Source organism: Arachis hypogaea, chromosome 11 (assembly GCF_003086295.3).
Source record: "Arachis hypogaea cultivar Tifrunner chromosome 11, arahy.Tifrunner.gnm2.J5K5, whole genome shotgun sequence".
In the NCBI taxonomy this organism is placed as follows: domain Eukaryota; kingdom Viridiplantae; phylum Streptophyta; class Magnoliopsida; order Fabales; family Fabaceae; genus Arachis; species Arachis hypogaea.
Genome location: NC_092046.1, coordinates 118,250,208 through 118,262,607, shown reverse-complemented (window position 1 = coordinate 118,262,607; position 12,400 = coordinate 118,250,208). Strand labels below are relative to the sequence as shown.

At 37.8% G+C, this 12,400-nt stretch overlaps 1 non-coding gene across 1 annotated transcript; it reads left to right on the top strand.

The window, feature by feature from the left end:
- The first annotated feature begins 3,850 nt into the window (after positions 1-3,850).
- On the top strand, positions 3,851-3,958 carry LOC112724660 (small nucleolar RNA R71). Its single transcript, XR_003163814.1, has one exon. It is a non-coding gene; the product is annotated as a small nucleolar RNA R71 (small nucleolar RNA).
- The last annotated feature ends 8,442 nt before the right edge of the window (positions 3,959-12,400 follow it).

Below are 12,400 nucleotides of genomic sequence, written 5' to 3'. Positions count from 1 at the left end.
ATAGAATATACTATAAATTCCAAACTATCAATGAAACAGAGCTTCAATCATATGAGCGGGACTTATAGCTTTTTGCCTCTTGAATAGTTTTGGCATCTCACTTTATCCATTGAGGTTCAGAATGATTGGCATCTATAGGAACTCAGAGTTCAGATAGTGTTATTGATTCTCCTAGTTCAGTATGATGATTCTTGAACACAGCTATTTTATGAGTCTTGGCCGTGGCCCTAAGCACTTTGTTTTCCAGTATTACCACCGGATACATAAATGCCACAGACACATAATTGGGTGAACCTTTTCAGTTTGTGACTCAGCTTTGCTAAAGTCCCCAATTAGAGGTGTCCAGGGTTCTTAAGCACACTCTTTTTTTGCTTTGGACCTTGACTTTAACCACTCAGTCTCAAGTTTTCACTTGACACCTACACGCCATAAGCACATGGTTAGGGACAGCTTGGTTTAGCCGCTTAGACCAGGATTTTATTCCTTTAGGCCCTCCTATCCACTGATGCTCAAAGCCTTGGGATCCTTTTTATTTGCCCTTGCCTTTTGGTTTTAAGGGTTATTGGCTTTTTGCTCTTGCCTCTTGGTTTTAAGAGCTTTGGCTTTTTCTGCTTGCTTTTTCTTTTTCTTTCTATTTTTTTTTTCTGCAAGCTTTGTTCTTTGCTGCTTTTTCTTGCTTCAAGAATCATTTTTATGATTTTTCAGATTATCAAGTAACATGTCTCCTAGTCATCATTCTTTCAAGAGCCAACATATTTAACATTCTTAACCAACAACTTCAAAAGACATATGCACTGTTCAAGCATACATTCAGAAAACAAGAAGCATTGTCACCACATTAATATAATTAAACTAAGTTCAAGGATAAATTCGAAACTCATGTACTTCTTGTTCTTTTGAATTAAAACATTTTTCATTTAAGAGAGGTGATGGATTCATAGGACATTTATAACTTTAAGACATAGTTACTAACTACTAATGATCATGTAATGAAGACACAAACACAGATAAGCACATAACATAGAAAAAAAAATAGAAGAAATAAGAACAAGGAATGAATCCACCTTAGTAATGGTGGCGTTTCCTTCTTGAGGAACCAATGATGTCCTTGAGCTCTTCTATGTCTCTTCCTTGTCTTTGTTGCTCCTCCTTCATTGCTTTTAGATCTTCTCTGATTTCATGAAGGATGATGGAGTGCTCTTGATGTTCCACCCTTTGTTGCTTCCAATAATTGTGTGGAAGAAAATATATCCCCTGAGGTATCTCAGGGATCTTTTGATTTGCAGTCAAATGTTCTACCACTGAGCTATAGACCCTTGATGGAAGCTTTTGTCTTCCCTTTCCTCTTTCTAGAGGTTTCTCTGGCCTTAGGTGCCATCAATGGTTATGGAAAAAACAAAAAAGCTATGCTTTTACCACACAAAACTTAGAATGTTGCTCGCCCTCGAGCAAAAGAAGAAAGGATAGAAGAATAAGAAGAAGATATGGAGGAGATGGAGGGAGATGTGTATTCGGCCATATGGGTGGGATTGGGTGGGAAAGAGATGTTGAATTTTGAAGGAAGGTGGGTGTTTGGATGTGAGTGGTAAAGAGTTAATAGGGAAGAGTGTTTATTGGGAATAGAGGATGATTGAGAAGAGAGAAGAGAGTGAGTGGAGGTAGGTGGGGATCCTGTGGGGTTCACAGATCCTGAGGTGATCTTGTGAGGTCCACAGATCTTGAGGTGTCAAGGCATTTACATCCCTGCACCAATTTAGGCATGCAAAATGCCCTTGCACACAACTTTGGGCGTTCAGCGCCAGGTTGGTGCCCATTTTGGGCGTTCAACGCCCCTTTGCTGCCATTTCTGGCGTTGAACGCCAGAACCATGCCTGTTCTGGGCATTCAGCGCCAGGATGCTCCCATTCTGGGCGTTCAGCGCCAGAACTATGCTCTGTTCTGGCATTCGAACGCCAGACAGATGCTCTTCCAGGGTGTGATTTTTCTTCTGCTATTTTTTTTTATTCCATTTTCAATTTTTATATTTATTTTGTGACTCCTCATGATCATGAACCTATAAAGACACATAACTAAGAAAAATATAGTTAGATAAATAAACATTGGGTTGCCTCCCAACAAGCGCTTCTTTAATGTCAATAGCTTGACAGTGGGCTCTCATGGAGCCTCACAGATGTGCAGAGCTTTGTTGAGACTCTCCAACACCAAACTTAGAGTTTGGATATGGGAGTTCAACACCAAACTTAGAGTTTGGTTGTGGCCTCCCAACACCAAACTTAGAGTTTGACTGTGGGGGCTTTGGTTGACTCTGCTTGGAGAGAAGCTTTTTCTGCTTCCTCTCCATAGTTGCAGAGGGAGATCCTTGAGTTTTAAACACAAGGAAGTTCTCATTCCATTGAAGGAATATTTCACCTCTGTCAACATCAATCACAGCTCTTGCTGTGGCCAAGAAAGGTCTTCCTAGGATGATGGATTCATCCTCTTCCTTTCCAGTATCCAGGACTATGAAATCGGCAGGGATGTAAAGGCCTTCAACCTTTACTAACACGTCCTCTACTTGTCCATAAACCTGTTTTCTTGAGCTGTCTGCCATCTCTAATGAGATTTTAGCAGCTTGCACCCCATAGATTCCCAGTTTCTCTATTACAGAGAGGGGCATGAGGTTTATTCCTGAACCAAGGTCACACAGAGCCTTAAAGATCATGGTGTCTATGGTACAGGGTATTATGAACTTTCCAGGATCCTGTCTCTTCTGAGGCAATGTCAGTTAATCCAGATCACTTAGTTCATTGATGAACAAGAGAGGTTCAACTTCCCAAGTATCAATGCCAAATAATTTGGCATTTAGCTTCATGATTGCACCAAGAAACTTGGCAGTTTGCTCTTCAGTAACATCCTCATTCTCTTCAGAAGAGGAATACTCATCAGAGCTTATGAAGGGCATAAGGAGGTTCAATGGGATCTCTATGGTCTCTAGATGGGCCCCAGAGTCCTTTGGTTCCTCAGAGAGAAGCTCCTTATTGACCACTGGACGTCCCAGGAGGTCTTCCTCCTTGGGATTCACGTCCTCTCCTCTCCTCACAGGTTCGGCCATGGCGCTTATGTCAATGGCCTTGCACTCTCCTTTTGGATTCTCTTCTGTATTGCTTGGGAGAGTACTAGGAGGGATTTCAGTGATCCTTTTACTCAGCTGGCCCACTTGTGCTTCCAGATTTCTAATGGAAGACCTTGTTTCATTCATGAAACTTACAGTGGCCTTAGATAGATCAGAGACTAGATTTGCTAAATTAGAAGCATTTTGTTCAGAGTTCTCTGTCTGTTGCTGAGTTGATGATGGAAAAGGCTTGCTATTGCTAAACCTGTTTCTTCCACCATTATTAAAGCCTTGTTGGGGGTTTTGATCCTTTCATGAAAAATTTGGATGATTTCTCCATGTTGAGTTATAGGTGTTTCCATAAGGTTCACCTAAGTAATTCACCTCTGCTATTGCAGGGTTCTCAGGATCATAGGCTTCTTCTTCAGAAGATGCCTCTTGAGTACTGTTGGATGCAGCTTGCATTCCAGGCAGACTCTGAGAAATCATATTGACTTGCTGAGTCAATATTTTGTTCTGAGCCAATATGGCATTCAGAGTATCAACTTCAAGAACTCCCTTCTGCATAGGCGTCCCATTGCTCACAGGATTCCTTTCAGAAGTGTACATGAACTGGTTATTAGCAACCATGTCAATGAGTTCTTGAGCTTCTGCAGGCGTTTTCTTTAGGTGAATGGATCCACATGCAGAAGTGTCCAGTGACATCTTTGATAGCTCAGATAAACCATCATAGAATATATCCAGGATGGTCCATTCTGAAAGCATGTCAGAAGGACACTTTTTGGTCAACTGTTTGTATCTTTCCCAAGCTTCATAGAGGGATTCACCTTCTTTCTGTCTGAAGGTTTGAACATCAGCTCTAAGCTTGCTCAGCTTTTGAGGAGGAAAGTACTTGGCTAAGAAAGCCGTGACCAGCTTATCCCAAGAGTTCAGGCTGTCTTTGGGTTGAGAATCCAACCATAATCTAGCTCTGTCTCTTACAGCAAAAGGGAAAAGCATGAGCCCGTAGACTTCAGGATCTACTCCATTAGTCTTAACAGTATCACATATCTGCAAGAATTCAGTTAGGAACTGAAAAGGATCTTCAGATGGAAGTCCATGAAACTTGCAGTTCTGCTGCATCAGAGAAACTAATTGAGGTTTCAGCTCAAATTTGTTTGCTCCAATGGCAGGAATGGAGATGCTTCTTCCATGTAAATTGGAATTAGGTGCAGTAAAGTCACCAAGCATCCTCCTTGCATTATTATTATTTTCGGCTGCCATCTCCTCTTCTTGTTTGAAAATTCCTAACAGGTGCTTACTGGTTAGTTGTAATTCAGAGTCCTTTCAGGTTCTGGATCTGCTTCAACAAGAATATTCTTGTCCTTGCTCCTGCTCATATGACAAAGAAGAAGGCACAGAAAAATAATAATAATAGAGATCCCCCTTTTTTTTCTCTTTTTTTTTTTTTGAATGAGGGAGAGATGTTAGTAGATGAATAAAAAAAAATAGAAGGAGATGAGAGAGGGAAGTGAATTTTCGAAAACAATTTTTGAAAAAGAGTTAGTGATTTTTGAAAATAGTTTTTGAAAAAGGTTAGTATTTTTTTCGAAATTTTTTTTTAATAAAAAATAAAAATAATTAGTTAATAAAAAAGAAATTTTTGAAAAAGAGGGAAGATATTTTCGAAAATTAGAGAGAGAGAGTTAGTTAGGTAGTTTTGAAAAAGTTAAGAAACAAACAAAAAGTTAGTTAGTTAGTTGAAACAAATTTGAAAAGATAAGAAGTTGGGAAGTTAGAGAAGATATTTTGAAATCAAATTTTGAAAAAGATAAGATAAGAAGATATTTTTTTTTTTGAAAAGATATGATAGAAATTAGTTTTTGAAAAAGATTTGATTTTTAAAATCACAATTAATGACTTGATTCATAAGAAATCACAAGATATGATTCTAGAACTTAAAGTTTTAATCTTTCTTAACAAGCAAGTAACAAACTTCAAATTTTTGAATCAAAACTTTAATTGATTATGTTATTTTCGAAAATTATGATATAAAATAAGAAAAAGGTTTTTGAAAATTATTTTTTTGGAATTTTCGAAAATAATCATGAATTTTGAAAAAGATTTTGAAAAAGATAAGATTTTCAAATTGAAAATTTGATTTGACTCATGAGAAACAATTTGATTTTAAAAATTTTTAAAAAAATAAACTCAAATTTTCGAATTTTGATGAGAGAGAAAGGGAAAGATATTTTTTTGATTTTTTGAATTTTTATGAAAACATGAAAATTATGCAATGCATGAAATTTTTAGATCAAAACAATGAATGCATGCAAGAATGCTATGAATGTCAAGATGAACACCAAGAACACTATGAAGAACATGATGAACATCAAGAACATATTTTTGAAAAATTTTTAATGCAAAGAAAACATGCAAGACACCAAGCTTAGAATTCTTTAATGCTTACTCACTAAGAATTCAAGAATGCATATGATAAACATGAAAAGACACAAAACAAAAAATCATCAAGATCAAACAAGAAGACTTACCAAGAACAACTTGAAGATCATGAAGAACACCATGAATGCATGAAATTTTCGAAAAATGCAAGATGCACATGCAATTGACACCAAACTTATGATATGACTCAAGACTCAAGAAACATGAAATATTTTTGATTTTTATGATTTTCTAATTTTTTTGGATTTTTATTTTATATTTTTCGAAAAATTCTTTTGAAAAAGGAAAAAAAAAAAAGGATTCCAAAATTTTTAATATGAATTCCAGGAATCTTATGCTCTAAAGCTCCAATCAAAGGGTCAGGCATGGCTTAATAGCCAGCCAAGCTTTAGTATGTAACTCAGACATGACACGCCTGACATTCCTTACATTCAATAGCCAATTGGCTAAGAAAGATAAAGAAGCTCTTCTCTTGAGTATAAGAATTGAGACATGGCTTTACAGCCAGCCAGGCTTCAACATGCTTCATGAAACACTAGAATTCATTCTTAAAAATTCTTGAAGAAAAATATATTTTTGAAAACATTTTTTTTTCGAAAACAGGTGAGAAGATTTTTGAAAGATTTTTGAAAATAAAACAAAAAGAAAATTACCTAATCTGAGCAACAAGATGAACCGTCAGTTGTCCAAACTCAAACAATCCCCGGCAACGGCGCCAAAAACTTGGTGCACGAAATTGTGATCTCCAGGCTCGAACAAATCCTGGTAATGGCTCCAAAGCTTGGTGCTCTGATCTTAATTCATAATTGTCACAACTTCGATACAACTAACCAGCAAGTGCACTGGGTCGTCCAAGTAATACCTTACGTGAGTAAGGGTCGAATCCCACGGAGATTGTTGGTATGAAGCAAGCTATGGTCACCTTGCAGATCTCAGTTAGGCAGATATAAATTGATAATGGTGTTTTCGAATATTATATAATAAAATAGGGATAGAGATACTTATGTAATTCATTGGTAGGAATTTCAGATAAGCGAATGGAGATACTTTTCGTTCTTCTGAACCTCTGCTTTCCTGCTATCTTCATCCAATCAGTCTCATTCCTTTCCATGGCTGGCTTTATGTGATACATCACCACTGTCAATGGCTACTTTCGGTCATCTCACGGGAAAATGATCCAATGCCCTGTCACGGCACGGCTAATCGTCTGGAGGCATCACCCTTGCCAATGGCTTCATCTTATCCTCTCAGTGAATAATATGCTCACGCACCCTGTCACAGCACGGCTATTCATCTGTCGGTTCTTGATCATGCTGGAATAGGATTTACTATCCTTTTGCGTCTGTCACTAACGCCCTGCAATCGCGAGTTCGGAGCTCGTCACAGTCATTCAATCATTGAATCCTACTTGGAATACCACAGACAAGGTTTAGACTTTCCGGAACAGAAGTGTTTGTCAGGAACGCGTTCATAAGGGAGAAGGATGATGAGCGTCACACATAATCATCACCTTCATCACGTTCTTGGGTGCGAATGGATATCTTAGAAGCGAAATAAGAAGAATTGAATAGAAAACAGTAGTACTTTGCATTAATCTTTGAGGAACAGCAGAGCTCCACACCTTAATCTATGGAGTGTAGAAACTCTACCGTTGAAAATACATAAGTGGAAGGTCCAGGCATGGCCGAGATGGCCAGCCCCCTAAACGAGATCACAGGATCAAAATACAATCCAGGATGGTCTAAAAGGATAGTAAGAGGTCCTATTTATAATAAACTAGCTACTAGGGTTTACATGAGTAAGTATTTGATGTATAAATCCACTTCCGGGGCCCACTTGGTGTGTGTTTGGGCTAAGCTTAAGTGTTGCACGTGCAGAGGCCATTTGTGGAGTTGAACGCCAGTTTTTGTGCCAGTTTGGGCGTTCAACTCTGGTTTTGGATCCTTTTCTGGCGCTGGACGCCAGATTTGGGTAGAAAGCTGGCGTTGAACGCCAGTTTACGTCGTCAATTCTTGGCCAAAGTATGGACTATTATATATTTCTGGAAAGATCTGGATGTCTACTTTCTAATGCAATTGGAAGCGCGCCATTTCGAGTTCTGTAGCTCCAGAAAATCCACTTTGAGTGCAGGGAGGTCAGAATCCAACAGCATCAGCAGTCCTTTTTCAACCTCTGAATCTGATTTCTGCTCAAGTCCCTCAATTTCAGCCAGAAAATACCTGAAATCACAGAAAAACACACAAACTCATAGTAAAGTCCAGAAATGTGAATTTAACACAAAATCTATTAAAAACATCCCTAAAAGTAACTAGATCCTACTAAAAACATACTAAAAACAATGTCAAAAAGCGTATAAATTATCCGCTCATCACACCTCTAGAAAGAATTGGGCTAGAAAGCTTGACGATGCTCTATGGGCATACAGAATGGCTTTCAAATCCCCCATTGGAACTTCACCATATCAGCTGGTATATGAGAAGTCTTGTCATTTGCCAATGGAACTAGAACATAAGGCCTATTGTGCTACTAGATTCCTCAACCTTGATGCTAAATCAACAGGAGAGAAATGGCTGCTCCAACTAAATGAGTTGGATGAATTCCGCTTAGATGCATTTGAAAATACAAAGATCTATAATGAAAAGGCAAAAAGGCGGCATGACAAGAAAATATCTTCCAGAGTCTTTGAATCAGGACAGAGGGTCCTACTCTTCAACTCAAGACTCAAACTATTCCCTGGGAAACACAAATCCCGTTGGACAGGACCGTTTGTGATTACTAGTGTATCACCTTACGGGCACATAGAACTTCAAGGTAAAGAAAACAGGTTCACTATGAATGGAAAGAGGGTTAAGCATTACCTTGAAGGAGATGTAGATCCAGGAGGCTCAACACTGTTACTAAGTTAAGTACAGTGAAGTCCAACTAAAGACATTAAAGAAGCGCTTGTTGGGAGGCAACCCAATGATTACTCGTATAGTATTTTTAATTAATTTTGTTTTAATTAGTTTTCTTCTTAATAGTTTTTGATTATATCTTAATTAGGTCAATTTTAATGTTAGTGATTATGAACAGTGCTTAAATAGAGACAGAATGATGCAGAACATCAAATAGAATACCTTGGAGAAGGGATCTCCCTGGCGTTAAACGCCAGAATGCAGGCACTCTGGGCGTTTAAACACCAGCAAGACAACATGGAGGTAATTTCGAAATTCTTATCTTTTCTTTATTCAATCTATCTTTTTCAAATTCAATTTCAAATATTCTTTGATTTTTAAATCAAATTTGGTTTAAATATTTCAATTTCAATTTAATTTCAAATTTAACATATTTTCAAATCCTTTCAAATTTTTTTCAAAATTTCATATCTTTTTCAATTTGTTTTCAAATTCTTTCAAAATATTTTCTTGTCTTTACAAATTCTTATTCATATCTTTTATGAAACTTTCAAATATTTTTCATACTCCTATCCTATCTTTCAAATCTTTTATATCTTTTTAATATCTTTTCAATATCTTTTCTTATCTTTCAAGTTTTATAACCCATCTTTTTCTATCTTTTTCAAAAATCTTTATCCTTCTTCAAAGATTATTTTCGAAAATCCATCCCCCTCCCTATATATATGTATGTTCGTGCCCCCTCTCCCTCACTCACCTCCTCTCATTCGAATTCTATTCTCCTCTTATCTTCTATTTCACTTTTCTTCTTTCTTCTTTTATCACCTTTTACTCGAGGACGAGCAAATATTCTAAGTTTGGTGTGGAAGAAGTCCTGTTCTCTCATAAAAATTTGAATCCCATGGCTCCAAGAAGTGACAAGACCGCCCCAAAGAACAAGAAAGAAGATAACTCAACAGTTGTTTTCAAACCTATTCAATTCCTTACCAAGTAACATGAAGAACATTATCACAAGATATGATTAAAAGGCCAGTAATCCATGAGGTGGGATTCAAATTAGGAGAAGAAGAATACCCAGAGATCTAAGAGCAAATTCAAAGGAAAGGCTGAGAGATTCTAGCTAATCCTGAGATCACTGTTGGATACAACATGATCCATGAATTCTATGCAAATTTGTGGATGACAGATAAGCAAAAGAAAGATGGAACAGCATTCCATACTTTTCGCACCATGGTCAGGGGGAAGATCATCTATTTTCATCTGGATAGGGTGAGAGAAATCTTTAAATTACCCTTACAGAGGGATGACCCTGAATCATACAATAGGAGGGTAGTAGCCAAGCCTAAGCTGGATCAAGTCCTAGAGGACATATGCTTGCCTGGAACTCAATAGATTGAGAATGTAAAAGGCCAGCCAAACCAGCTGAAAAGGGCAAACCTTAAGCCAATTGCTAGAGGATGGCTAGACTGCATTGGGCGTTTTATACTCCCCATAAGTAACCACTCTGAAGTTCCTATTCCAAGAGCTGTGATGATTCATTGCATCATGATGGAGAATGAGATAGAAGTCCACCAAATAATCTCCCGTGAGATCTACAAGCTGGCAAATAGAATGTATACTAATGCAATGCTAGCTTATCCAAATCTCATCTTTCGCCTATGCCAAGAGGCTAAGGTTCTGATCCATGTGGACAACTTTATTCCAGTGGTAAGCCCAATCTCCAAGCAGGTGATGGAAAATTCCAAGATAAAAGAGGATCATCCCAAAAGGAAGGCACCTGAGCCTCCCTAAGAGATTCCTCCAATTGAGTATTGGGATCAGCTGAAGGCGTCTGTGATGCACTTGCAAAGTACCTTGGATCAACTCAGAGAGGAGCAGAAAGATCAGACTAGCATGATTTGCAAACTGATCAAGGAGTAAGCGAAGCAGGGGCATGAAATTGAGGAGCTGAAGCGCCAGAAGCTCTCCCCTGAAGAGCCCAGCGCCCCTCAACCTGAAGAGCCCAACATCCCTCAAGCTGAAGGTTGTTGAGTTTCAACTCTGTGGCTATTCTAATTCCTATTTTTCATATTTCTGTTATACTAATTCCTATGTCTCATATTTAGGTTTACATGATCACTAGTAGCATTTAAGTTTTTATTTATTGTCTTCTAATTTTTTCGAAATAAATAAGCATTAGTATTAATTAATTTTTATTTCCCAATTAGCTATAAAGTATTCCTCTTATCATCATTAAACATGAATAAAATAGTTGATTTTTTTAGAAGAATTAAAGATGCATAATTTTCGAGTTCTACAATAAAGAATTGTTCAATTATTTTGATGTAGTGTTATTGCTTTTGTTTTCTGAATGCATGAATAAACAGTACATGGTAGAAGTTGGAATTTTAGAATGTTGGCTCTTGAAAGAACAAGGAAAAAGGAGAAGTATTATGATAATCTGAAAATAAAAAAAATGATTCTTGATGCAAGAAAAAGTAGAAAAAAAAAAGAAAAAAAGTAGAAAAGCCAATAATCCTTAAAACCAAGAGGCAAGGGTAAAAGGATCTAAGGCTTTGAGCATCAGTGGATAGGAGGGCCTAAAAGAATAAAATCCTAGCCTAAGCAGCTCAACCAAGCTATCCCTAACCATGTGCTTGTGGCATGAATGTGTCAAGTGAAAAGCTTGAGACTAAGCGGTTAAAGTCGTGATCCAAAGCAAAAAGAGGGTGCTTAAGAACTCTGGACACCTCTACCTGGGGATTCTAGCAAAGCTGAATCACAATCTGAAAGGGTTTACCTAGTTAAATTGTCTGTGGTATTTACGTATCTGGTGGTAATACTAGAAAATAAAGTGCTTAGAGCCACGGCCAAGACTCTAAAAAGCTGTGTTCAACGGGAATACACTTGTCTAGGAAGAACCGCTTCTTAGTCCGTTATTCAACCTAGATGCACCATATAATTTTTTGATCTATGAGATACATCCTGGTAGGACTCACCATCCATTCAGCCATAGCCACTATTCTAGGTAGATCCTTAGCCAGATTTTTAGTAAGACTTCTAGCCTAATCTACCGCCAGACTTTCAACTAGAGCCTCAGTAGGACCTTCAGCCCATCGATAAGCTAGGAGACCTGTAACACCCTACCACACAAAATCTTATGCTTAAGTCATATGACAGAGGTGGTGAGGTATTACGACCTCTAAGAATAAAATTATATATATTAATAGTGAAAAAGATATTTAACTAGGAGTCTTGAAAAACGGGTAAAACAAAATCGCAAAATAGAAAGCGCAGCGCTTAGAAAACGAGTTTACTTGCGTGAAAAGAAAACTAAAGATACTGAACATAATATAACAGAACTAGGAATAGAGGGCCAAAGGTACAAAGTAACAAGCTCCTAACTCAGCCTGCGAAGTTAAGGCTGGTGATGAGCGGATATTTTATACGCTTTTTGGCATTATTTTCATATAGTTTAAATCATGTTTTGTTTAGTTTTTATTAAATTTTCATAGGTTTTAGTGTTAAATTCACATTTTGTGTATTTTTGTACAATTTCAGGTATTTTCTGGCTGAAATTGAGGAGTTGGAGCAAAAGTCTGATTCAGAGGCAGAGAAAGCACTGCAGATGCTGTCCGGATCTGATCTCCTTGTACTTGAAAGAGATTTTTTGGAGCTACAAAAGTCAAAATGAAGCGTTCTTAATGGCTATGGAAAGCTGACTTCCAGAGCTTTCCAGAAATATATAAAATTTTATACTTTACTTCAGAATAAAAGGCCCAAAACAAGTGTCCAACGCCAGCTTCCTGCCCCTTTCCAGGCGTCCAACGCCCAAGGAGGAAACCAGGCGTCCAAACACCCAGAGAGGACCCCCTAGCTAGCGTTAAATGCCCTAGAGGCCTCCTAGCATATGGATCTCATCAAAGCTCAGTCCAAACACTCACCAAGTGGGCCCCAGAAGTGGATTTTAGCACTAAAAAGACTATTTTACCCT